Raw genomic sequence first — 23,044 nt, forward strand, 5'->3', positions numbered from 1 at the left:
TTCCAAAGCACCTGTCTTGAGTTAATGGTTGCAATGGTGATGCTACCCACCAATAGGAATAGGAGGGGAATTTTGGGAATAAAGGTAAGGAGCTGAGTGTTAAGCTATGTTTTATTTGAAGTGCATACAGGGCTGCCAGGTGGAGACACCAAGTAGCCAGTTGCATATGTGAACCTACCGGTTAGAATACAGGTTAGAGATATTGATTTGTTGGTCATCAGCAGCTACTAAACGGAGTGTTGATGTTACTCAAGGCAAAGTGTTGAAGGGAGAAAGAATAAAATTTAAAAAGCGATATGAAAAAAAAAATTAAGAGGAGGAGGAGCCAGTGAAAGAGCTTGCCAGAAAGATCTGTGAGATGTTGCTATTCGGAATTAACTGGGGATCTTAGCAAGGTCACTTTCAGTAACGTAGTGGGAGTGAAAGCACCACTCAGTAGCATAGTAGAATTAAAAATAAATGGGAGAGTTCAAATGAAAAGCTTCATGTTCTCTTTTGAGGAACTTAGCTGTGAAAGGGACATTAATAAAGGGGTTCACAGTATTGATTGTCAAAGAGACACATGAGTATTATTAATGATTTCTGCAAAAGGATCTGGTAGAGTAAGAGACCAAGAATGTAGAAGACATGAGAATTATTCATGAAGCACCCGAATATGGTGCAGCAGAATTTGGAGAGCTGGCTCTTATATTTATTATCAAAGACATTTTGTGGTTGATAGAGCAGAAATTATGGTATTTTACATAATTGGCCTATAGAACAAGTATTTTTCAATGATTTACAGAACAAGTATTTTTAAATTTACAGAGGCAACCTTGCCAAAATAATAGCCTGCCCTCCCATTCTTCTCTATTCACCATGGACGGATGCTTCTCCCTAGACGTACTCTTTTAATAAAAGGCACTACAATCTATTTCCTTATTCAAGCCAAAAACCCAAGTCATCCTTGCTTTTCTTTCCATAAGTTTATTGTCCAAATATCTCAACTACATTTGCTTCTGTCCATCTTCACTACTGTATTCTAATTGAAAATATCAGTATGTTATTCCTGGACTACAACAGTAGCCTTCCAACTTTTCTGTCCACTTATCTAGCGCCACTCTGCCCTGCACTTCCTCATCTATTCTCCATTTCGCAGCCAGAATAAATGTCATAAAGGTGTTCAAACAAGTCATGCCATTGTCTGGCTTAAAGTCTTCGATAACCCAAGTGATAAATGATGACTACTGTCATCATTATTAGAATTTCCCGTTTCCTTTCCCTTTTAGTTGTCCCCTTTCCTTCCTTTAATCCCCTAATAGCAAAGCCATTAATAAAAGAAATCAATCACATTATTTGAAACATATAGTAACTGATAGATTTATGGCAAATATAACCAGTATCAATATGGCTTATTTCTGTCATAAACATTTGACCCCTAGTTAATGCCTTGTGTGAATGAAATGGGAGTAAAATATTTTTATATCACTAGTGTTTTATTGACCCCCCAATTCTCAGTAATAAGTAAGATAATTAAAGAAAAAATATCTTTGACATTTTTTTTCAAAGCAGATGACAGATAACATTCATGTATGCACCATGTGTTTCAAGGATATAAATCAGAGTGATAATTTTAAGTAAAAAAATAATTATAAGAGAACACTGATATTGATATTTTGAAAAATTCAAAGCTCCCAACCAAAATTTATATAAGAACAGTGAATAGGAATAAAAGCATAGCACAGGGCAATAAGATCTGAGATGGGGTTTTCTGGGGGAGGGGGAATGCACTAAATTTAATTTTTAAAGTGAAGTCATTTCAGAAAAATCTGTAGAGATCTCATCTACTGGAAAAATTTTACTCCAAGGTAGGCAGGATGAAGTGGGCCAAGAAAGTGGTTATAAACTTTTGTGGTACAATTGATTATGATTTCTTAATGTCATATTCTGGAAAGATAGTACCCTAATTATGATGGAGTTAGTCACTGGAAACAGAAGACACAGATTTCAAATTCAGACATTTTCAGTGAACATGCAGACATTATACATGTAATAATATATATTGTGATATTATATATGTTAGAATTTTACTTTTATTATATCTGCCATAAAGCACTCCTTATGTCCTAAGTGGATGAGAATAAAATAATTCATCTTTGTTTGGCTATGAAGTTGTGAAAGACACGAAATAGTAAGTAAGGAGCATTAACCAGCTTCAGTTCTATGGCTAATCAAGTATGTGACCATGGGCCAGGCTCTGGGCTTTAAAATAATGGGAATAGTTTTCCTCAAACTTCCTCCTATAGTTTCATTCTACAGAATGATTCATTTTTTGGTAAGATAATTTGCTATTTCAGTATATTAAATGTTATTTTAAGAGAGTTTATGGAGAATTTGAAGGCTTACTTGCTAAAACAGAAGCATTCCAAAGTGACTTGAGACCATAGCCTTTGGATTGTCTTTCTCAAGAGAACCTAACCAATAATCACTTTATACTTAGTAAATATTCTGCATATCTCTCTGTTGATTAAATATTAGACAGAACTGCAATTTTAGGCAGAACTTGGGCTCATGTTTAGTACATTATTTTGGGCTCTTTGCTTTCCATGTTTTAATGGCTATTTTGTAATGCAGAAATTAGTCTGATTGCTTCATGTGAAAATCACTCTAAAATAATATTTCTAAAGTTATTAAGGTAATGAAAATCATGGAAAATAGTTACTTTTATTGGTTGGAGGCATGAAAAAAAAAGGCATGAGAATGGTGCTTTAGAAGTCTAGAAATTCAGTATTTTATTGTACACGTAGCTATATAATTCTATTTTGCAATTATCTACTATAAGCAGAACACTTACCTCAGTGCTAAATATAAAATGATAGTTAAGAAATGATGTGCAGAATGGATCTCAAGGTCATTATTTCACTCTTCCACGTGATATCTAGTTACTCAGTTGCACATGTGGAACTTTTCATCTCTATAGCCTGTTTTTAAGCTTCACACTGAGTCTGGAAGTTGACACATTTAGATAAGTAAGCAAATAAAAGATTCTTTCAAAGCACTCAATGGAAAAAAATGTGTTCTTTTCGATTTTTTAATGATTTATCGATGTACAACATATCTACCTACACGTCAAAATACTCAGATGTTTAGCTAAGTATTTTGCAGGTCAGATATATTTCCAAGATTAAAGACAGTATATTCATTGGGAACCAGACTTGGTCTTAGTAGAAATACATACCAAAATCTTAGTATCTAGGTTACATTTACATTCTTTACATTTATATGGATGGAAATGTTCTGTATTCAATACTTTAATGAATGGAGATCACCAGAATTAAGCTTCACCAAGGCAGGCCTCTTATCTGTCTTGTCCATTATCTTGTTCATTATGCAGTACCCAGTTCAGTGCCTGGTATATATCAGAGCCTTAATAAATGTGTTTTAAAATAATCAGGTGGAATGAGATAAGCTAAAGTCTTGAGACTTAGCATCTGGTCATAGGGCTTTCTCTAAGCTAAGACCTTGCTCTCTCTAAGCTAAGATCTCCGCCAAGCCATTTCTCCTACATTCGGTCTCCTTTTCCTCATCTTTTAAAAACATTTTTTTTTGGATAGATGAGTGTTCTTCTGATTTATAAATTACTTGGCAATTAGAGTATCACATCAGAATAATCTTGTAATCACTATCTTAAAACAAATACATTTGCAGAGGTGACATAATTACTAAAATTCTAAATTAGTTCACCTAGTATATGTACTTAAATTTTCAGGATACAGATTTCCTCTGTGTGAAACACTATAATGTAATTTCCATCACAGTGAAACACTATAATGTAATTTCCCCCACTGAAGTTATGCCCTGAAAAATAAGAACGTAGTGGTTCAGTCTCTTGACTTTGTTTAAGGGACATACGCATTCAGAGTTCAGAAGAATTATTTCTCTTATCTGCAGTGTGGTTCCTGCAGGTCAGAGTTGAGTTGAGAACAGGCAGGCTGGGGTTTCTAGCACTACAGGTGGTGTGTGAATAAATAAAAGGACACACCTACTTCCTGAGTTTAGACAGTATTCATATTAAATGAAAATCATGAGTCTTAATGCATTCTTATATAAATCTAGAACAGGTATGAGTCAAAGATCATATGGAATTAATGTATTATAAAATGATGTATAAAGTATGTCTTATTGATCTTCCTCAATCACTCTCATTTTTCAGATATTCAAGAATTTTACTGGGATAATTGTCCAAGTGAAATTCTAAGAATTTTATCCAAATGGTAAGTAGAACTTCTTATTATATCACCATATTTGTTCATCACTAATTAATACGAGTTCCTGAGTATTGAAATGAGAAACATGAATTATTGTTCTTCACTCATATTTTAACTGTGTTTTTTTTTTTTTATAAAAAGCAAAACCTCTAGAATTCCCTTTTATTTTTAAATTATCATGCTGGCATGTAAATATATGGCATGTAAATTTGTGGACTATGTATCAATCTTTTCTAAAATTCAAAATACAATAAAATGCTGGATTTAATTTCTCTGCTACTAGCAAACATATTTTGTAAACTATATGTAGGTAGGACTGTATATAGAAATACACATTTCAATTATCTTTCTGGATAACTGTGTTATTTCTTCATAGTAAAATTATAAAAATATTATTTATGACCTTCAGTAGATACATAATTATCTATTCTTTAAAATAACATTATACTCTGTACCTCATACATTATGACACCTAGATAACTTACTTTGGGATGATCTGCATTAAGAGTTTATTTTTCAAGTTTTGAGATGGGAGATATGAAGTCATTATGCATCCTGTAGAACCAGTTGAAGTAACTGAGAACTGTCCCCCTTGAAACTTGCTGCTGAGGTTTGTGACAATTGTGGTGACAATCAGATGGGCTCTCAGTCGTTAAACAGTGTTGGATGTGAGGCAGATGTCTAAAATCAGATAGTTTATCTGACCTCCTGACCCAAACAAGGTGCTTTGAAATTGCTTTTGTAATATTTGTAATATTTTCTCATTTCACATGATATGATGTTCACAATGGACAGATTAGATACATATAAAAACAAAATAACCATATTCTCATCACCAAACATAACCAGTTAACCTTTGCATAAATTGGCAAATGTTTTCAGTATATGAACACACAGCCTACTGTAGGAATTCAAAAAATGAGAGTGATGATGATGTAAGATTTAGGTTCACCCCATCTGCCTCCAAATGACCCTCTAGCTAGCCTGAGTTTGAATCTTTGCCCACCACTTCTCTGAGCAGTTGACTTGCTAATATTATGTTACTAGAGGCACGATGCACAAAATTCGTGCAAGGGGCTCGGCCCTTGCAGCTGTGGTGGCTTGCCTCAGCCCTCACAGCCAAGGCAGCTGCCTTGGCCCTCGCAGCCCCGGTTTCATCCATAAGTTCATCCAGAAGGACGTCCAGAAGGTCATTTGGCTGCCAGGTCTAACTAGCATATTATGCTTTTATTATTATAGATTCTTGAATAGCTGCAAGCTTATTCTTTTATTCAATACTATATATAATTCAATACTTTTTGATTTATTTGGGAATTTGGAGGAATGCTCCAAAGTTAGGATGGTCTACAGTATTATTTCATTGCTTGCCATCATTTTAGTATTATTAAGGAGGTTATATTCTATTGGAACTTTTACAATTAGAGGCCTGATGCATGAAATTCATGCAAGAGTAGGCCTTCCTTCCCCTGGCTGCTGGCACTGGCTTTCCTCTGGCTCCCGGGACCCCAGCTTCCCTCGCAGCCCTGGCGTCATCCAGAATGATGTTCAGAAGAACATCTGGTCTAATTAGCATATTATGCTTTTATTATTATTATAGATAATATTTTCTTATATAACATATTATTTATATATTATATTTTATCACATATATAATATATTATAATAATATAATTATGTTATATATAATTACATATATCAATATAATTTATAATCTTGAAAAAACTCACTAGTAAAATAATAAGGCCAGAGATGGAGGTGGTATTTGCTATGTAAAAAAAAATTTCATCCAATTTTCTTAAATTTTGTTAGAATTTTACTTATTGAATTAATTTTCAATCTGACATTTTCTAAAGCATTGTCTATTTTATTAGTTTTTCATATTATTAGTATATATTAATAAATTATAGTCATAATTTGCAAAATTATTACTGAATAAGATTGACAGACTACCATTCTAATTTTTATGTTATTTTCATTTACTTTTTATGTCAATACTTTGCAAATTTTATTAGTTCTTTCAAAAAGACAAAAAAGCTGGAAATATTTATTCTTTGTCTTTTTAAAATTAATTCTGCTGAACATTTTGTCTATTTCTCATTCCATTCTTTAAATCTTTAGATTTATTTCTATGAAAATGTCTAAATGTGTGTCTTGGGTCACTTATAACAAGGTTTGAGTATGATCAACATCTTAAATGTTTGGAAAATTTGGAAACAATATGTAACCCATGTAATATACTAACTAAAATATAGTTCTATCAGTTTAATATAAAAGGTCATATTATTCATATTTCATGTTCTTATATTCTGTCTACTGGACAGAGATGGGGCTAGTCTGTGCAAATTCTTACAAAGTCCAAATAATCCATTTGGATTTAGACTTTAGAGATAAAGCTACCAAATATAAGCTGGTGAGTTATCTTAGTTAACCATGTTTAGAAAGAGGAGTCTTCTGAGAATGGAGAAGATCAACTACAGTGGGAGAAACACTAGGGCCAGAGAGAATTCAGAGTCTATTTAGATCCCATAGTCACACTTTTTGAAACCCGACCTTTGGAAATGCCCTCCTATCTTGAAGTGTCTAGTGTTCTTCTTTCCAAAGGCAATTCCCACTATCTTCCCTTCTTCCTGCATCCAGGACATTCACTCCATCACATTTCCTTCTCAGGACTTTCACTAACCTCCTAAATGTAAAGTATAATGACTTTCTTATTTGGTAAGTTATTATTGTTGCCCCTCCCTTTCTATTAACTTTACTGTAGCTTTTAAAAACCAAGATAAGTTCATGCCAGGATTTTATATTCAATGTTTATCCAGCCATCCATCAAACATTTATTGAAAATCAACTATGCTCTAGGCCAGCGGTTCTCAACCTGTGGGCCGCGACCCCTTTGGGGGTCGAACGACCTTTTCACAGGGGTCGCCTAAGACCATCGAAAACACATATATAATTACATATTGTTTTTGTGATTAATCACTATGCTTTAATTATGTTCAATCTGTAACCATGAAATTGGGGGTCACCACAACATGAGGAACTGTATTAAAGGGTCGCGGCATTAGGAAGGCTGAGAACCACTGCTCTAGGCACTATGCTAGCAATTAGAAAAATCTGCCTCCTGAGGACAGCCAGAACCTTTAATCTCTATGCCAAAGAGATCTTAATCTGCGTGAACTCTCCTAAGGTTTAGTATCTCCAATTTTCATTAATATATCTTTGATTTGGTAACCTGAAGATAACCAGAACTTGAATAAGCTCAGTCTTTATCTCTAACCTGCACCTTCTCTCATTTCCTGTCTTGGTTGATGGTATAGGATTCTGTGTTAGAAATCTAATGGGCTCTTTATAGAATTCATATTTTAGCTGTACTCTACTCTCTCCAACCCTTAACCAACCTTTTTCAAAATCCTATTGATCACATATTTACATTTAATCCCAAATTTCTCTATGTAAATCTTATTGATCACATATTTACATTTAATCCCAAATTTCTCTATGTAAATCCTATTAATCAGATATTTACATCTAATCCCAAATTTCTCTTTGCTTTTATATTTACTGCCTTAGTTTTAGAACCACTAAATCTGCTCCTTGATTTTTCTTAAGCTCCTAATTATTTCTACATTCTCTCTTCTCTTGGTCTTCCACCACACTGCCATCAGTACTTCCTAAAATTTGTATGTAATCAAGAGAGCCAATCACTCAAATATTTTGATGACTTTGCATTGCTAAGAGGAAAAGGGCCGAATGTCTCAGCCAGCCATTTGATTTTCTCCACACCATAGTACCAAGTTTATTTGTTCTCAATTTATTTGCCATTTCCTATCCCCACTCCCCTAACTCTAATCATATTTGATTACTGTGCATTTTGGCTTCTTTCTATTCAGACCATTTTCTAACACATGGTGGGTATTTAACTGATGCTGCTGATCATTATTTTGAGAAGACTGGAGTTTATAATAAGCAGATGTTTGTGATGACCTGGTTAGGTCAGACCAAGGAGATACTGTTTAATTTGGTAATTTATAGGAGCCTTTGAAATTTTGTATTACGGGAATACCATAGAAATAGGATCCATATATGTGATTTAGAACTGACCTAATCTAAACTATATTTTCTGGATGTTAAGTTGAGGCTTGAAATATCAGGTTTAGTAAGAATAACATTTGGAGCTGATTAACACTCAGAGATTGACTGCTTTTAAAACTGTGAAGGCTGAAGTAAACAATGATTTGTATCCTGAGTATGAGTTTAAGAGACATGATGAACTGTAACTATTATATAATACTAGAGGCCCGGTGCAAGAATTCATGCATGGGTGGGGTCCCTTGGTCTGGCCAGTGATTGGGACCAATCAGCCATCTTGCCTAGTCCCTATTGGGCCCGATCAGGGCTGGCCAGCCTCGGGGAGGAACCGCGGGAGGTTGGTCAGCTGTGGGAGGTTGCCTGTGGGAGCACACTGACCACCAGGGGCACGTTGAGTGTCTGCCTCCTGATGGTTCAGTGCACATCATAGAGACTGGTCGAATGGTCGTTGGGTCATTTGGTTGTTCGGTCATTCCATAGGTTTTTATATATATAGACAAGTAGATTGTTCAATATTATTTTGTATTAGTTTCAGATGTAAAGCACAGTGGTTAGAAACCATGCACTTTACAAAGTAGTCCCCCTGCTGCTTCAGCAGTTAAGTCTGGTAGTGTCATTATTTTAGACTGTGTAACAATATTTGTTTGATTAATTTACCTCTTAGTTCAATTTTACTGTTATTAAAAGAAGAGGATAACAAACAAACAAACAAAAAAACTAGAGTGCTGACATTGGTGGTTGGAATTGGAGGTTTTAAACATGGGAGTCTTGCCCAGTCTTTGTGGCTCAGTGGTTGAGCGTCAACCTATGAACTAGGAGGTCATGGTCCGATTCTAGGTCAGGGCACATGCCCGGGTTGCAGGCTGGATCCCCAGTGTGGGACATGCAGGAGGCAGCCAATTGATGATTCTGTCTCATCATTGATGTTTCTATCTCTCTCTCCTTCTACCTTTCTCTGAAATCAATTTAAAAAATCTGCCTCCCCACAATTTCTATCCATGTATATGGGAGGTATCTATAATATTACCAGCAAAAAAAAACCATATTAAAACAACAATAACAAAAACAAAAAGGACTTTGCATGCTGTTGAAGACCATCTTGACTGATGCAACAGAGAAAGAAAGAGACACTAGTGGATCACTCACTAACTTTTAAAGCATTAAATCTGCTCACATTTTATTTCCCAACACAAGTCATAGAGGCAAAAGGGATGGCAAAGTGGATCCCCTGTGTGCTTGGGAGAATGGAGAATTAGATAGAATATTTGTAAACAAGTTTTAGTGAGCACCCCAATCAGATACTTTTAGGAATAACTTGTTTCTGTATGATACTGGATGACAGTATATCTTTTCCTTCTCAGCATAAGCCTGTATTGTATGGAACATAGAATATTTTTGTTGCTCCTTCTTAAATAGAGAAGCTGAGAACAGATTGCCTGGATGGCATCACTGTATATTCAAAACTAGTAAGAAGGGCAATCAGGCCTTAATCTTTAAAGCATAATTGTTTCTTTCATACTGTGTTCTGCTACTTTGCACTATATGGTCCTTTTGCAAAACTGGTATCTTATGTAATGGCCAATTAAAGAGTCAATTTATCATAAATACATGCATTTTTTAGTTTTAGAAGTGTTAACATAATGATTACTATCCATTCGTTTCTAATATTTTCCCTTAGAAAAAGTTTTAGCTACGAAAACTATTCTGGCCTTTAGTGTATCTTTAGATTTTTACTAGAAAATTATGCTCTGTGAGGTAGGAAAACAAAACAAGCCATAGCCCCCAAGGCACCACTATTATATCACTGGAAATAATGTTATTGTTTGTTAGTAAGATTTAATTTTGGTTGAAATCCCAATGTTTCAACCAATAATATAAAGAAACAAGAACAACCTGCTTATAGGTAGTTTCTGAAGGAACATAGGGAAGTTTTCCAACATACAAAACTCAGCTGAATGGGAGACTTAGTTGATCTAATTATACAACACTGGAAAACTGGCATTTATTTACTTGTTTATTATTTAATTTTAATAGGAATAAGTCAGAAACACTTAATAAATCACATATGACTTTTAATTTTATGTTTTGGTGTAAGGCTATGAGCATGGACTTTAAATATTCAAAGATTACAAATATAAAAGCCTTGGGAAGTAGATATTGTCGGGGAAATTCATAATGTATCAGGTTTTTCAGGTTTATTTTCCATATCTTTGCAAGAATGTTGTCAAATGAAGGATGAGTCAGGTTTTCCTTAAGAACACCACCATTCGAATTTCCATGAAACAGTGCTGTTCACAAGTACAAATATGGCTGCCAACCTTTTCTTTAAAATAGGTGAAGTTTTGGCAACATGTGGATTCTATTTTATTTTCTTCATTAAAGAATGCCACTTAATAAAGTGCTTTATTATGATCATTAGTGTTTGCCAGTCAATGGAGAATCGTTTTTCATCAGTGTGAGATAGTAACGAGACATAATATTCATCATGGGCACACAAAAGCTGTCTACTGATGCATGATTTCGCTGCTAAGGCAGAAGAGTTAGAGTGCCCCCTCCTTTAGAAACTTAACAGCCATGCTTTCTGCCATGCAAAGTCCCAATGATTTTGTGCTTAGAAATCCGCCCGCATTATTACACAATAGAGGAACTAAACCATGATGAATGGTTTAGCTCCATTTCCTGTTCTTTCTCCCTGTGCCTATGCTTCTCATACGTCTATCCCTTTCTTGGACTTATCTCTGAAGTCTGTGGGAGATAACTTCCTCCCTTTGCTTGCCAGCAGGGGGGCCCATGTTTCCTTGTTTAGAGCTGCAGGGTATTTGTTCTCCTCTGTTTACAGCCAGTGGGAGGGTCTTTCTCTTCCTCACAGCTGCCTTTTCATCAGCACAGAGGGAGATTCAAAATCAGAAATGATCTTAATTAAATGTTTTCTGTACAGAAACACCCATTCCACAACCTTGGTCTTTCCAGCTCTCTTGAAGTGTCCTTCCCTACCTTCTGTCTTGGGAAGACTACAGACAATAGGCCTAAGCACAAAAGACAAGGATAAATATTTATCAGGGCACAAAAGATGTGTAGAGGACCTACACTTATTTGCATTCATTATTGTGAACACGTTTAATCATGTGGGGTGCAATCAAAACTCTTGGCTGAAATATCTTCCTATATAATATTTTCAAATAAAATTTTATCTCCCTCAAAATTATGAGAATGCATTTAATCATTCAAAATAAATATTTAGAGCATATTTATTTTAGGGTTTGGGTTTCCAAGAATATCTTATGCTACAATAAGTTATTAATACTAGTCTTTTAGAGGGACTTATAGGTTTATTAGCTTTATATTATTAACATTTACAGATACGATCCATTTTATACTTCCTAATGGTGTACAGAAGGTTGAGGAATAAATGAAAATGTAATCAGATTTTGCTTGACTGAATTAATAGTAAATTTTTGTCTTAAAGATTAAAATAAATTTCCCGAATCTTTACTCGCTATTTTCAAAATTGCACATGCAAAAATATTCATGTCAAATGTAAACCCTTCAATATTATTTTTCTTGAAATATGAATAAAGTTTACATTTCTTTAGTAGTGAAAAATATTTTTTCTATTATGTAAAGAACATTGACATCATTAGGCAGATGGTACATATTTAGTAGATTTTTAATCATTTTAGCTGAATAGTTCTTTAAATTGTTTAAGGCATTTGAAATATATGAGGTAGATACAAAGATTAGAATTTAGCGAATAAACTTATTATTTAAAAATATAGTTAAGAGAGTTTGAAATTGCATATTTTATAATTATTAATTGTTTTAGAATTTTTATTATCATAATGAATGTAAATATATGCCACAATAAAATAAATATTATGTTAAGATGAATTACAACTTCTATTTAGATATAAATTATAATTTTTAATTATAAATGCTCCTTATAATTTTCATAGTTTTACTTTCATGGATTGTTATTTAACGATTAAGTTATCAAATTTAAAGAGTAAAATATTATTTTGAAGTAGAATTTTACAACCAAATATTTTTCTATTTAATAATAAAATCATATGTTGTAGAACTGTGAATATATTTGCATCATTTTCTATAACAGTTTTGAATTTTTTAAGATTAAGTACTTGTTCCTTTTTATAAAATAAAATTAATAGAATAGAAATTTGCTAAATCATTATGCACTTTTACTCTACAATAGAAACACTTTGCAAAATTCAGATTATTTTAGTGATGATCTAATTTTTAAAATAATGATTTACTGTTTATAGAGTGATTATGTTGAAAATTTCATGTACAAATATGTGGTCCCGTGGTTTGGGACTTGTTTTTGTTTAAAAGGCATTGTTCTATGTGAATTAGATATGCTTATTTTATATTCGAATTCGATGTCTGTAAAGCCTACCTTTGTCTAATTCACTGAGATTTTTTCAAGGGACATAAAAATAGAAAGTCACTCCTTTAAAAAAGACATTTTCTTAAGATAATAGAACACTTTTCGAAATGTTAGTGAGGTACTGGTATTTTAATACCCTTTTTTAAATTAAAAAGTTTTAATTGAAGAACACTATGGCTATTTTCTTTTTCCTATCTCAATAGCAATTGATTTCAAGTTAAAATTAAATATAATTGAATCTACACTTTGCACTGTTACAAGAGGAAAGCCATGTTTATTATTACAGCATTTTAAGATTTTTGTAATGTAACATCTCCTTTAAAAGAATTTATTTCCAGCCACAAAAAGTTGGTTATTCTGTGTGCCTTGATCAGATGGACCTCATATAATTTCTTGTATCTCTGAAGGAAGTCCTTAGAAAATAGATAAAGCATCCAAGAACACAAACCAAAGGAAAAAACATGCTTTTGTTGAGGTGATTTCACTCCCGTAACTTCAGAAAAGTTGGAAAGTAATTTGAGTTTCACTGATAAGATTCTGATGTTTCTGGGCATTTGATAGGCTGAGTTTTCACAAGAACAACTTATTCCTTTAGACAGCCTAAGTTGTAGGGGATGTGATCCCTCCCCCAAGTTAAGCTTCTATGTGCGCATTCATAAGAATGTCTGTTTCTGTTTGGGTAGACAAACAGTATATTTTTAAAATAACTTTTACGATGTGATTTCTAAAAGAAGGATACTATTTCAGCCCACTAAATTATGTGTTCTATATTTATTGGTATTGCCAAATAGCTAATATTTGCTTTTGCTTTTCCTGCTGGAAATTTGTAATTTTCTTAACACATCTTTTCTGCTCTGAGTAAAAGTAAGCAATGGTCTTTCAAATGTGGTATTTCAAAATTAAACTTTTGGAGAAAAGTTTAAGTTTTTAATTACTTGTAAAAATTTTTCCATGAAATATTTGTTACTGATAATTTGGTAGAAATATTTAATGGCTTAAAATATACTTAGTCAATTAAAGGAATGAACTGAATTAAGTAAAATGAGAATAGCCACAAACTAAAGGCTGGTTCAGCTGGGTTCCATTACCTGGCTAAGAATGCGAGCTTCCACTGACTAGGCACATGAATTGTACACATGTCATTTAACTCTTTGGAATCTCAGATTTAGCATCTAAAAATAAGAGGACTGAGTAAAGAAAGTCTCAGTACCATTTAAAAATTCTATATGACAACTAAAATTATGTTTTTTTCCTGTGATTTCCAAACAGTTTGCCGTTTTTTATGTTTGCCAATATCTATTCAAAATGCTTTATACACAGTAGTCACAAACTTTGTGTCTTCTATATCAATCTCGGCTTTTTCGATGTTTGTGCACACAATTTATAACACAGCAGCACTTAGAATGAAAATTCTTGCTCTCTCTACTTACTGATTAATTTCAAACTAGCTCTGAATGACTAGTGATATTAAAATTCAATAAATGGAAAAATTCTCTTTCACTTTACAGTCTTCTCTATTTATAACTGTATTAATGGTCACACAATATTCGACCCTACTGACTACAACCCAACTGAATTTTCTATAGATATAAAACCCTAAGCAACTGGTGGACCGCTCGACCAGTCGACTGTTTGACTGGTCGCTATGACACACACTGACCACCAGAGGGCAGATGCTCAAGGCAGAAGCTGCCTCCTGGTGGTCAGTGCACTCCTGCAGCGGGAACACTGCTCAGCTGACGGGCGCCAGACGCCAGGCTCACGGCTGGCAAGTGTAGCCGTGGCAGTGCTACTAGCAGTGGTGGCGGCAGTAGGTGAAGCATGGGTGGGATGAGGGGGAGCGGCGCCCAGCCAGGGCTCAGGCTCCTCCCCGGCCGCCTGCTGCTTTGTGCACTACTACATCCCCCGGGGGGTCCCGGATTGTGAGAGGGTGCAGGCCAGGCTGAGGGACCCCACTGGAGTACGAATCTGTGCACCTGGCCTCTAGTATTGTAGATAATAGTCTGTTTAAAGAAAAAGAAAAGAAACAGCCATGGATTTAAGAGGAATATCATGAAAGATCTTATTTCATTATGCCACCAGAGATTCAAGGCTGAAAATAGTTTAGATAAGATAATGCATCAGGCTTCTGCTTTTTGGGGACATTGTGTTGGAATCAAATATGGAAGAAATTGATTTTGAATATTTGATAAGTCTCAAGGTTTATACTAAACATTTTAAGTTTATATTACAATTCAACTATAAGCTGTAAATCAAGAAATTTAGGATTCTACTGTGTCCACTATGGTAGAGATTCTCAAAAAAAAAGTGAGAAGAATCACCAGAGCAAATTATTAAAAAAAAAAAATGTTCCAAGTCCCACCCCCAGAAATTAATATTTTTAAATAAATAAATATCTTTTGAATTTACCTTTCTTAGCAGCTACCTCAAGTAATTCTCACATAGGTAACCTGTAGTCACAGTTTTTAAAATGTTATTCAGAACATAAATTTTAGGTATTTTTATTACAAACTCATGTTTTTATCAAGCAAAAATAACTTATTTAAAGTAATTCTAAACTGCCACAAAATTACATATTATTTATTTAAAATTAATGTCTTCAAAAACAGATTTGATGACTGTCATGTCCTTGACCCTGAGCACCAATCTTTCTGCCAGAACTTCTGTCATTGTTGGTATTACTTTAGAGTGAGCTTATTATAAATTTTTCCGAAGTGAGTAAAATTCCCATTGTACTTTCCTGCTAGTAACATAAACAATAAAAATGTAGCAAAAAATGTTAGGTACTTCTAGAATTTAGACTCTATCTTTCTGACTTCCACTTGTGTAAAAATAATTTTTCAGGCAGATTATCCCACTTTGTGGGCCATACATTATGATTTCAATAGCTAGAAGTAAGCCACTATAATCACATCATATTGAAAAGTTTACAGGTGCCTCGGAGAATGTTTGTCAACCTCTGTTTTATGGATAAATTCCCTCTTTAGCAATGCACTGGCCATATTTAATGTTTTTAAATATCGCAGAGAGTGATGCTATGTCATGTGTAGAAACAGTCAACCCAAGGGCAATTAACAGAAGATTCTACTACAGTGGTTTAAATAGAAGTACATTTTCTTATCTCTCTACAACACTGAAATTAGGCCTAACACTGAGGCTTAGAGATGCCCCGTAGACTGTAGGCTCCTTGCCTCTTTCTGCCCTCTGGCCCATGCTGGAGGCTTTTACTGTCCTGCTGGCTCTTTCCTGTGGCAGGTGGTCACCACACTTCTAGGCCCCATAGCTTCATGTTCACTGTCCAGAAAGGCAATAACAAAAACAAAACAAAACAAAAAACAAACAAAAAAGAGCAAAAAGCACTTTGCCCTTAAATCTGGGAAGGTTGTCCACTTTGACCTACATCTGACTGGCCAGAACTGTGGCCCTTTGCCTGCTCTGACTTTCTGAGCAGCTGAGAAACTGAATAATTTTACTTGGGCACATTGATGTCCCCAAATAAATCAGTGTTCTGACGAGAAAAAAAGGTAGGAATTTATATTGTAAGCATTTGAATTGTGTGCTATAGCAGGGGTATGCGTCAAGGAAAATGTACTCAAAAGTCTCAGAACAGTTGACATAAACAAAGAGATAATTTATCATTTGCTTGTTGTTGCAGCATTCATGATTTGATACACTGTTTTATTTCGGAGACATAGTCAGAATTCTTCCTGGCGCCCCTTCACCCAAGGAATGACAATGAAATGGGTGCTAGTGGCTGACTGTCATAAATGAGTATAAACTAACAGGGAGTTAAATCTTGGGAATATAATGGCGGGTAAAAGATGGTGACACACCCACGTAAACTGCTAAAATTGTACTTATTGGCATTTCAGTGAGGTAGCGGTCAGCAAGCAGAGGGTCACTGTGCAATGGACCTCTCCACTATTTTTGTCAGATTAAATATATGACTGACTTTTCAGGAAGTCCTGAAGTCGCATCTGCTACCCATCTGAGGGACTCTGCTATTGTGTCCCTTGTCCAAGAGCAAGCAAGAATCTTCCGTTGCTTTTTCTCCAAATAACTTTAGTCACTATTGGCATCTCCAACAATTTAAGTTCTTCAGTAGTGGCCTGGGATGAGAAGTAAGGGAGGCAGCATGAGAAAGGAAGTTTCTGAGTTGGCTGACAGCTTCTGCTGACAAGACAGGGCGGGTTGCACAGAGGTAGGAATAACACCTCTTCTGGAAGCCTGTTAGCATTCAGATTAGCTTGGACTTATTCAACTCAGAGTTAAACTTGGTTGGTTATTACTTTTAACCCATAGTTTGGTTACTTTGTAAGTAAAGGTGTTTTTTCTGTGTGTGTTTATCCTAGGAAGATACCCACCCTGTATCATGTTGAGAACATATACTTATTCTGAAGAGAGTAATTGAAATCTCTCAAGAGAGATTTTCCACTGTGAAATGTAAAAGTAACTTTCAATGAAGCATAAACAAACATAACTTGATAAATATATTACCCAGTCTTAAATAATTAAATAAATGTTAGTAATGCTTTCATTTAAACATTTATTTCAATAAATGTTAGTAAGTTGTCATGACGTATGTTGTAAAAGTTAATATTGTCCTCAGTATCTTTGAGTTTTTCAGTGAGTGTAGAAAACTTTGGAACCTGTATTTCTTTCAGGAGGGAACTCATTAAACTCTGAATAACACTTATAGTGATAATGTTTATTTATTAATGTTAGCAATAAATTTAAATAAATATATACATATGTTTGTGTTTCTCATAACCTTAATCTATGGAAAAGATTAAGGCTAAAAAAAGAAGAATTCAAAGCTACGTACAGTTGGGATGTATACACAAGGTCTTAATGGAAAATGAGCACAGTAACTGTGGAAAATACAACAGATCATTAAGAACATTTAAAAACACCTCTTGTCTGTGTTAAACATAGAATCCATTTCCAAATTACATATTTACCTTAGAAAATGGAACAGATGATATCTTTACTAATTTCATTTTACTTAATAGATTTTTCTTTTGTCTTCACTATTAGTTTATCAGTTAGCATGTTGTTTATTAATTTTGTGGAGCTCAGATTTTCCAGCACAACAGTTGAACTTCTTTTCTATAATTTTATATGCTCTTATTTCATATGTATATGTAAATACATATATACATACACATAAATTTATAAGTCTATGCGTCTTTTCATCAGTGTGTTTCCTAAAAAAATGAACCAGTGATTTATACAATAGCTTTAGGTGTTCTACAATCATTATTTGAAATGGCAAGCATTTTCATTTAAACACACTTTATATATATATATATATATATATTTACTGATTTCAGAGAGGACAGGAGAGGGAGAGAGAGAGAAAAAACGGTCAGTGATGAGAGAGAATCATTGAACGGCTGCCTCCTGCACACCTCCTACTGGGGATCGAACCCACAACCTGGGCATGTGCCCTGACCAGAAATTGAACCATGAACTCCTGGTTCATAGGTCGATGCTCAACCACAGAGCCACTTTTTAAATCATACATTAAATACGTATATTTGTGCTGATCTCAGAATGCCTAGATCTTATCCCATGCCATATATCAGGCTGGACAAAAACCATTCAAAGCTTTTATTATGCTTTTGATCAACAATTTGCAAACAGCTTTCTGAGGTTTAATTTTAAAACTTTCTTATCATTGTAGTAGAGCTATTTTTTCTTCAGATGAGTGTCATTAAGTAATGCTAAGCCATTTCCTAGAATAATTAGGGGCCAGTGAGAATTGCACTAACTCTTGAGGCTCTGTGCAATATGAAAAGTAGCAGCTGGTGGATTCGGAGCAATCACTGAGGGGATTGGAACCAAGTGAAGAAAAGCAGTTTTGTCAAATTCATGCCAATTCTACAGTTTCTGAAGAGTCCTGAATATCTCACCATTTGTCATGGCATATGGTGTAAAGTTAATATTGTCTATTACCTATGAGTTATTTTAGTGAGTCTAGAACACTTTGGAACCTGTATTTCTTTCAGGAGGAACCTCACTAAACCCTGAAGCACTGTGATGTAGGGTGAGGCATATGTGCCTTCATTAGATCTCTGGTGCACAATGGCAGTTGTAAGGTGAGAGTGAGTATGGGTACACCAGCTAATTCCACTCTACCCTTATAGAAGTCTGCCAAATTCCACTGCCCACACAGGAACAATAGAATAGCTTCAAAAGGATTTGACTTATTTACTTCATTATTATCTAATTGTGGGAGTCATGTAAAGAAAAGTAAGTAAGCCAAGGCTTTACCCTCAAGCTCTTGTCATTCCAAAATATGTAGTATTAATGTCTGTGAAACCCCACTGTTGCTTTGATGTTGCTTTGCATTATTTTTTTCTAACGTCCTGATTTTGCATAGCTATAATCAGCATACAAATAATTTTGTTTATTTCTCACATAAGAGGGCTATTAATCTTTGTGAATTTCACTCCGTACTGGTCATTGGTTTCCACTTTTTTACTCCTACACGAATGGTGTTTATGACTCTGATCATTACTTATGTACAAGATGGAGGAAAGACATGTACATTTCTGTAAAGTTATGCCAGTGATTGAGCCTAAAATGGAATCTTTACTTCAAACCTTTACTTCAACCCTTAGACATATTTATTTTTATGAAAATGATTATTAGAAGGATCCAAAATATTCTACTCAATCTAATGTTCCACATGGAAAGTTTAATGTATTTTGAATGTAGTGAAAGTGTTGGTATGACAAATGCTGTAACATTTGACTCTCAATAACACATCTTTATGTTTATATCATATATATTATATATACATATTAAATACAGCTATAATATATATGCCTATGTATTATATATGTATATGTGTGTGGGTGGTATGGATGGGTATGGATGTATATGGAAAGAGAGAAAAATCATTCAAAATAGATTTTACATTGAAATCTGCTAAGTAGAGTAATATGAAACCATGATACAATGACAGAAAACTATCAGAGAAAAGAAAATTAGTAAAACAAATTCCCCCCAAAATTAAAATCCAGAATTATAACCTACTACCTGCATCTGCATATTTTTGAATAATTAATACTTACTGCCATTACATGCCAATTAAAATTAAATTATGATATATTTTTTAAACATCATGAGTATTGTGTTTAACTTTTTAGAATACTGGGTTCCAACAGGTGATAGGTTGTATAAATTACCTTTTATAGAATTTTAATTATTAATTAGCATTGTTAGAGAACCATTCAGAGAGATTCAACACTTTGCTATTGTTGATTTAAATTATGATTAAAATTATAAAATATTCTCTATGTGAAATTCGAAAGATTTTTACATACTAGACTTAGCAAAGAAATCTATTAGACTCTCTGATGCATTTGTGGGCCTAATGTGAACAGATAGATACAGCAGTTCAGTTTTAAAAAGATGTTAATTCAGTCCCTGTTCTATGCCACTGGGATTCATATGATTGTAATATATCATAATTAAAATCAGGTTAGGGTATATTTTCTGATAAAAGTTAACTCAGTATATTAAACTTTTTCTGAATCTCCAACAAAAGTACAGATTCCTTCACTTTTCATAACTTAAAATAGTGTTGACAATATCAGTATTTGGAACTAAGTTCAAATTATTCCAGTGTTCCTAAAACATAGAATTGCCACATTATTTCTTGATTTAAAAATAATTTCTGTAATGTGACCTTAGCATTAAAATGTGATCCAGACAATGCTTTGGGAAATCTACAGTTTCTAAATGTTTCCTTTGTCACAGATCATTTGAAATTGATCACCACCAGCTCTCTTGAGACACTAGATGCAATCACAAACTTTACAGATGCTTAGCAATTTCCAAGGATAAAGTAATAAAAATAAATTACTAGCTTGTCATTTGAATTACTATACCACTCCTTGGGAAGAACAGTGTATCATGGCATTTGTAAACCATTTTAATCACCTAGGCCAAAATAAATCTCTGGACCACTTCACATTGGAGAATAGGTATTCAATGGTAAATAAAAGAAAAGGAGTTTCCTTTTCATATTCTCTTAAATTCTAATGAGAGAAGAATAAACTCCCTGGTAATCATTCATTAACACCCATCTCTGTTTTCTCAGAAACAAGTTGCAGGGCCTGTAGCAGCCTCAGCCTGTAGGCCTGTAGAGCAGCATTAGGTATTCATTCCATTAACATCCTGGTTCCCTGTCAGGCTCAGAGATCTAAGAGAGACGCTTGGCACATTTGCAGGGATTTTAGTATTTATCACAGTCTTTTCCTAAAAATTGGTATCATTATAGTCTCCACTCCACGCCAGTAAATTATCAGTAAGACTATTGGGCCTATCACTTAATATTGGCATTTCTTTTTGTTTCTAGTATATAAATTCTTCAACGAGCATTCTGCAGAACTAATTCATTGAGGTTATGTGCATGTGCTTATCTGTATATTACAAAACAGCATTGCTTTACCTTACTAATTTGTACTAAACTTGGGAAATGACTGATACCTCTTTAATAATTTTGAGGAGCTTTTGAATAATACAAAAGTCCCCCCTTCCCAGATTTATGTGTTAGTAGCCTTCATTATAATAAAAGAATGAATTTTTTTAAGCCAAGACAATTGGAGGCAAAGAAAAAAAGACATTTGATATTTTATTCTGTGTGTTATTTTTCTTACTGCTGGTACTGAAGCTCTTTCTCAGTTTTTCCATTTATTTTTATAAGCATCGTTAAATCACTCATTTTGTAAATTTCCTATGTTTCTGTACCTACTTTAGTGCTACATGTAATCTGTTTTGTGAGTGACATTTGCCAGAATAGTTCCAATGAATAAGATGTTTGCAATATCATCTTTATTATACTTGGCACCAAAGCATCTCCATGCTCTCCTGGCACTGGAACACCTATGTTAAGTGGACCTCTGTTTACTTCTACCTGGAATGTTCTAAATGGTAATTAATGGCTTTGAAATGGAAAGCCTCGCATTTGAACTTAGGTTTCCACAGACATGGGATGCATCAACATAGCAACTGAAGTAACAGATACCTTGTCATAAATTATTGCTCTTTAAATGTCAGATTTGTTACTTCCATTGAAAGAAAGATTTCGGAAATAGTTCAAGAAAATAAAGCCGGCTAATTAGCTTTCCCTGCAAATGTATTAATTTATCTATCGGTAGATTAAGGAGAATGTGTTTCGCTTTGTTTGAAGATTTGGTGGGTTATGGAATTCATTTATTTTATCCTAATCTGATCTGCACTTTCGATATTTAGAGGCTTCAAGAAACAAACAGGCTTCAATATTTGACATTTTGAGTCCTTAAAGTGCTTCTGTATAAATGATTGTGTGACCACTTTCTCTTAAATATTAGCATTTTCTAAGATATAGTTTTAAAACATTAACAATAAAAAAAAAAAATTATAGCCTTAACTGGTTTGGCTCAGTGGACAGAGCATTGGCCTGTGTGCCGAAGGATTCTGGGTTCAATCTCGGTCAAGGGCATGTACTTAGGTTGTAGGTTCCTCCCTGGCTTGGGCCCTGGTCCTGGCTCCTGCAGGAGGCAACTAATCCATGTGTTTCTCTCACATCGATATTTCTCTCTGTCTTTCCCTCTCTCTTTCATTCTCTCTAAAAATCAATGGAAAAATATCCTAGGGTGAGGATTAAAAAAATAAAAATAAAGACATAATTAGAATACAAAGAATAATTTTGTTAAATTAAATATCAAGCCTTTATTTAAACTATCCTGCATCATTTCTTCCATAATTAAACTTAAGTAGGATGAAATATAACTTTGGGAAAATTGTGAGAAAGATTATAGTTAAATTTTTTGAATGTCACTTGTTATAATGATTTATGCTGTCACTTTGTGACTCATAGAGGGAGTGTCACATGAGAATTAAACTCTGTTACTGGATATTGTTTAGGAATGTACTTCTCAATGAAAACATCTTTGAGTTCCCCCTAAGTCAGTGGTTCTCAACCTTCCTAATGCCGCGACCCTTCAATACAGTTCCTCATGTTGTGGTGACCCCCATTTTCATTGTTACAAATTGAACATAATTAAAGCATAGTGATTAATCACAAAAACAATATGTAATTATATATGTGTTTTCCGATGGTCTTAGGAGACCCCTGTGAAGAGGTCGTTCTACCCCCAAAGGGGTCGCGACCCACAGGTTGAGAACCGCTGCCCTAAGTATTTTGAAGTGTGAGAGCATATGATTTTTATTATTCCAGCTACAGAAATTAAAGAATACAAGACAGATAATAGTGTTTACATAGGTAAGAGAGAAACAGAATTGCAAATAG

The 23,044-nt window shown here is 34.2% G+C and overlaps 1 long non-coding RNA gene across 1 annotated transcript in view; it reads left to right on the top strand.

Annotated features, from left to right (window-relative positions):
- Positions 1-4,191: 4,191 nt before the first annotated feature.
- Positions 4,192-23,044, top strand: part of LOC118675103 — a 79,847-nt gene continuing 60,994 nt past the window's right edge. Inside the window, exon 1 of the long non-coding RNA XR_004973815.1 lies at positions 4,192-4,253. This is a non-coding gene — a long non-coding RNA (uncharacterized LOC118675103). The remainder of the gene's footprint in view (positions 4,254-23,044) is intronic.

This window comes from Myotis myotis, unplaced genomic scaffold, assembly GCF_014108235.1.
Source record: "Myotis myotis isolate mMyoMyo1 unplaced genomic scaffold, mMyoMyo1.p scaffold_m19_p_2, whole genome shotgun sequence".
NCBI lineage: Eukaryota > Metazoa > Chordata > Mammalia > Chiroptera > Vespertilionidae > Myotis > Myotis myotis.